A 6000-nucleotide genomic window follows, 5' to 3' on the forward strand; every position below is an offset into this window, starting at 1 on the left:
TATTGAATATTAACACATATTAATAATAAACATTACCCACCAAATATAAGAATAGTAGGATTAAATATGACTTGAGAAGGCCAAAGTTAGTAACGAAACTAGAATACAATGAAAGAGAAATTATCTTTGGGTCCTTTTCCCTTGTTTACAAACATGTACACAAAATTTTGAGTACTCTTGAACATACTTACACTAACAAATGCATAAAAAGAAACAAAATTGTGCTATTAAAAGGTAGACAAGCACAGGCACGGTATCCTACACTTAGAATCCCAGCACCTTGGGAGACTGAGGTGCATGGATCACCTGAGGTCAGGGGTTCGAGACCAGCCTGGTCAACATGGTGAAAACCCATCTCTACTAAAAATACAAAAATTAGCTGGACGTGGTGGCTCACACCACCTGTGGTCCCAGCTACTCCAGAGGCTGAGGCACGAGAATAGCTTGAGATCACGCAACTGCACCTCTGCACTCCAGCCTGGGCCAACTGAGACTACGTCTCGGAGAAAAAAAAAAAAAAGGGTAGACAAAGAATATTTATTTATTTATTATTTTATTTTTATTTATTATTTATTCAAAAAACCTATAATTTTATTTCCCGCCAAGACAGTCTTGCTCTGTCGCCAGGCTGGAGTGCAATGGTGCGATCTTGGCTCACTGCAACCTCCGCCTCCCAGGTTCTAGTGATTCTCCTGCCTCACCCTCCCAAGCAGCTGGGATTACAGGCACGTACCACCACACCCAGCTAATTTCTGTATTCTTAGTAGAGACAGGGTTTCAACATGTTGGCTGGGCTGGTCTGGAACTCCTTACCTTGTGATCCACCCGCCTTGGCCTCTCAAACTGCTGGGATTACAGGCGTGAGCTACCACGTCTGGCCCATATAAATGTTTCAAATCTTTTTAGCGTCTTGATTTTTAATTCATTTTGAGCAGCATGTCCTACCTTACATATTTTATATACTGCAACATTTTAATGTAGTAAAACCAGTTCAAGGTACTTTAAATCTTATTTTGATGAGCTTTTCTAATTTCTCACTCCCTGTTTATAAAGTGCAGACAGTAACACTGACTTTTTAACATCTCATCCTCGTGGAGACAGTGTAGAGTAGTGGTCTGAATGCCTAAACTGGAATGTCAATGTCACCATAGAGGTCGGTCCCTAGAAACAATGACTTATCCTAAGGTCTTTGTTTCTTCGTTTGAAAACAGGCAGAATACCTATATGAAGCACTTATTGTGAGGATTTCACAAAATAATACTTAGCATAGTGCCTAGCAGAGGTAATTAATTAACGTTAATTTCTTTCACAAAGTTTATGTTACGGACTGAAGATCTGTATACCCCCAAAATTCACATGTTGAAGTCCAAACCTCCCAGTGTGATGGCTATTAGAGGTGGGCCTTTGGGAAGTAATTAGGTTTAGATTAGGTCCTAAGAGTAAGACCCTCTCATGATGGGATTTGTGCCCTTTTAAGTAGAAAAGAAAAAGACATCCTCACCTCTCCCTCCCCTCCCTCCTCCTATCTCCCTCCCACTTCACCTGCAGGCAGGGAGGAAAGGTCTTAAGAGTGCCCAGGGAGAAGACAGCTGAGAGGGCAGGTGCTTCCCTGATTTCAGACTTCCAGCCCCAGACGTGTGAGAAAATACGTCTGTGTTTTAAGCCACCTCAATATATAGTATTTTGTTATAGTAGACCGAGTAAACTAAGGCGGTATCAAAAAATATTTGCAAAAAGAGACTCTGGAGAGCAAGATAATTTTCACCTCATCCCAATATGCCACAGATCTGTAAATCTACATCCTCAAACAGTATTCAGTATTGCAGGTTACTGCAGAACATGGTAACATTATTTATTAGATTTACTGGTAGATGTCTATTGATTTTCCATGTTGACCAACAGGGAGAGGAAGACAGGCTAGGAACAATAAACTACACTCAGGTATATTCAATACACTTTTCTGGCCCTTGGCTATTCCTCTTGCCAGGTCAATATTTCACAGATATCAAAAGTAACCACCAACTAACTATACTGGAAGCAAAATAATGACAAAGAATCCACTGATGACAATATAAACTCTTAAAAGCCAGTCTAACTGGTCCTCTCCCCCTCAGTTCAAAGAAATTGCCAACATTGTAGACTGAACGCTAGTGAACTACGCTAGGTTCGCTATTACAGGCAGTTTTTTTCACTTCAAAAATGCTACATAAAGCGCATTTTTAAGTGCCATAAACCTACTGTTTATCTTCTGTATTTAAAATGCAAAATACCATAATCACTTTACGAAATATACTTTAAATGCTGATTTCCTATTTAAAAGTTCAGGCAAAAATTATACATTCAAAATTCAAAAGAACCTAAAACTATTCATCCTTCCCATGTATGAAAACAGACCATTTTTTAAATAGGTAAAATTCCCTAAAGAATATAATTTTTACAACATAGCAATAAAGTAATTATCCATCCTGAAAGTCTAAAACAAAACAAACAAACAAACAATACAAAGAACATCCTGGAAATCTAAATGCCATGTAAAAGAATGCCAGCCCATGACGATAAAATTTTCTAAAGACTAGGAAACATCAATAAAGATTCAAAATGTAATGCCTTATAAATATTCAACATTAGTAGACAATAACAAATAAAATCATAGAGTAAAAATTTTTGTGTTCACAGATAACTGTTATAATATTAAGGGACATCGTCATTTCCACTTTTGAATAGCTACCACAGTTGCCATTACAGCTTCCATTGTTCACAATAAAATAGTTGCATTGTTTTTCAGTGAAAGAAAAGAAGGAAAATATTGCTGAAAATAAAGAGAAAAACAAGCCTTGACAAAGCAAACAAAATGATTTTATACGCCATCTCGTTCCACCATAATTGTAGGACTGAATTAGTATCCAAAAACTAAATATATCAATAAACATATGCATTAAAATCTGTGCTTAGTCAACACAGCTATCCTGTGCTACAGGGCAAAAAAAATTTAAATTTTCTATTTTTTTTTTTTTAATAAAAGCAGTGACTTATTAGAAAGAGACTACTGGTATAGGAAGCTACAATGGGGATCAATTCCTCCAATTTCATGTGTCTTTACTATATATGTATCTCTTTTTGTTTTTTTCATTCTGGTAACCAGAGTACATATGACAGGCTGCATTATTTCAAATACCTAACACTGAAAGTTACTTTCGGGCCTGAATCTAAGGATGAGATGACACATTTTATAGAAGCTTCTTTTAGTACAACAATAGGCAAATTACAGTATTAACAAGACTTTAATTCTACATTTACATTTTTTTCTCATTGTAAATGTAATGTGAAACTTGTAAAATACAGGAAAAAAATGTTTAATCACCAATAAATCTCACCATTCGGAAACCTTGCTACTTTTTGGTAGATTTCCAACCAGTGACACTGAAAGTTCAATTTTCTAATTCGATACTGATAAATATGCAGGAAAAAAAATCAATGTATCCTCAATATTGTCTTTCAATAAATATACATAAAACAACAATTATTAATTATATGACCTGGTAATTTCACAAAAGTCTCTAAAATGTTTTAAGTGGTGGGATGCGGTAGGGAGTCCCATAATTCAGACACTAGTCCTGAAACTGAAATCTCTTCCACAATGTTTGTATGTCAACCCTTCAATGGCAGTGAGCAGCAAGCTATGACTGTTCGTACAGTGATATTAACATTAACGTCCCTACATCAAACAGGCTTTGCTTTTATTTTCTTTCCATGTATACCTCAATAGCGTTTTATTTTCACTGTAAAAATAAATAACCTATATCTGCATAGTAATTTTACATAAGCTTAAATTCAAAGACTCGTTTTTAAGCCAACCAAACTGTTGGTGCTTCTGGCCTATGAGACGGTTTACCAGATAAAGTAACATTCTTTACAGTCCAGCATTCTCTCTCAAAACATAAAAAAGAATTTAAGGAATATCCCTTAAATATAGTCACATTACCTTTTGTTCCAACTCACTGTTTATGGAAGCATGCAGATGTTAAGAGTTGCAAAAACTGAAATGACTTCATTAACAAAGCAACACCCCAACGTTTAACAAATGTCAAATCCTCACACTCAAAAAAAAAAAGAAACAAAATCAATTATATTACCACTAGCAAATGTTTTCCCTTAAAATTTAGTTTAGTCTTATTTCTAGTTTCAAGGGAAGCTTTGTCTACTCAAGGTATCAAAGGTCTTCAAATCCCATTCATTTTCTTCTGCCCAAGAGTTAAGAAAGTCTAAAACAGAGTAAGTCAGATTTGTTACTGGGATCTTCTCACACTTGCCTTTTAAAAGAAATCTTTCAACAAAGACTCAAAAAAGAAACAGCAAAGTTTGGGGAAAGAATTGTCTGTCTTTAGGTCAAGCATTTCCTGATAAGTGACCGAAGGTCTGGCTGCCTGGAACACACTTTGCTGACCCTAGGAATGATCAAGTCTCAAAACAAAACTTGCCTCCTCTTTATGTTGAAAGTGACCTGTTAGGACCTGATACTAATTTGACGAAGAGGTGATAGAACATGACCAACGAGGTGTCTTTGGTGGACATATTCATATAAAGGAGACGAGAGCCACAGATTTCAGCTAAATGCTTTTTGTCACTTTTGCAAAAGAAAAGCTAATTGTTAACGGCCATGTGACATTACAGATCCCAGAAAAGGAAAGGGTGGGAGGAAGAGAGAGGAGTTCAAGGCAGTTCAGGGTCAGAACAAGCTCAGGCATCCTGTCATTAACAAACGTTCCCCAAGTTGAAAGCAAAATACGGCTTACCCAAAAAGGAGTGGGTGAAAAGTAGGGGGAGAATGAGGGGAAAAACCACAGGAGAGTCAATGTGGCAGTGTGGGGGTGATAGGAGGGAGGGAATCTGGAGCTATCCAGCTGAGTTGGGGAGCAAAAGCATCGCGTACAAAAACGCTGAGAAAAGCAACTGCGACGGAGACGACAGCACGAGTCACCCTCCTCCCCCCATTTTTCCCTCCCCATCGTTTTGCTAGGTTTCCCACATTCCCTCTACCTCCGCTCCTGACCAACACTCCGGGGTGTGACCCGCCGGCAGGAGGCTGCCCTGATCTTTGTCTCTGCCCGCTCCCCACGCGCGGGCTCCTCCTCCTCCTCCTCCTTCGCGCTCCCCACCCGCGCATAGCCCCGGCGTCTCCAAGAAGCTGCAGGCGCCGCGACCGCCGCCTCCTCTCCCACCTCCCGCGGACCCGCGCCCCTTCCTTCCCCTCCCGGGCAGCTTCGCCCGCGCCTCCAGCTCCACCCCCGCCAAGGGGGACCTTTGTGTCTCGGGGGACTTTCTGCCTCTTTCCCGTCCTCCGCCTCGCGGGGAGACCGGCCTCCCCCGCAGACCAAAGCTGCAGCGAGCACCGGAGGCGGCGGCGTCTGTATCTGTCGGCGCCTGCCGAAAAGCAGCTCGCAGACACTCACACCCCAACCGAGCCCCGGAAATCCCCGGGCGACCCAGGGTCCTCGCTGGACCCCAAGGATGACAGGCGCACGCTAGCCCCCCGCGCTGCGCCTCCTCGCTCAACTTCCCGGCCGGGCCTGAGCCTCCCGCGCCCCCAGCAGCCCCCGCCCCCGCCTCTGTCCCACGCAGCCTCCCGGCCCCGGGGCCGACCCGACACCAGGGGAAAGCGCGGCGCGGACGCCGGCCGCCAACTCACCAGCAAGAGCGGGGACCGCGGGTCCCGAGGCGAGGCGAGGCGAAGAGAGGCACAGGGGGAAGCGACTCCGCGGACGCCCGCGGAGACCGGATGCAGGTCCGGGTCCCAGCGGCCGGCAGACGTGAGGCGCCTCCGAGCGCAGGCCTCCGCCGCCACAGCCGCCTTCCGGATCTCGCCGCGGGTCCGGAGCCTCGGGAGGGGCCGCGGGTGTCTCACGCGTTGCCAAGTCCCCCGATCAACATGGCTCCCGCGCCGACGAGCCGCGCGGACGGCCCACTAATCCCCTCGGAGCAGCCGGGCGTGAGCGGGGCGGG

General features: G+C 43.2%; 1 protein-coding gene across 1 annotated transcript in view; it reads right to left on the bottom strand.

The window, feature by feature from the left end:
• The window catches only part of CDK17 (cyclin dependent kinase 17), a 115752-nt gene extending 109961 nt beyond the window's left edge, over nucleotides 1-5791 (bottom strand). Inside the window, exon 1 of the mRNA XM_008004314.3 lies at nucleotides 5687-5791. The gene's annotated coding sequence lies outside the window, so the exon portion shown is untranslated. The remainder of the gene's footprint in view (nucleotides 1-5686) is intronic.
• Between the last annotated feature and the right edge of the window lie 209 nt (nucleotides 5792-6000).

This window comes from Chlorocebus sabaeus, chromosome 11 (assembly GCF_047675955.1).
Source record: "Chlorocebus sabaeus isolate Y175 chromosome 11, mChlSab1.0.hap1, whole genome shotgun sequence".
Taxonomy (NCBI): Eukaryota; Metazoa; Chordata; class Mammalia; order Primates; family Cercopithecidae; genus Chlorocebus; species Chlorocebus sabaeus.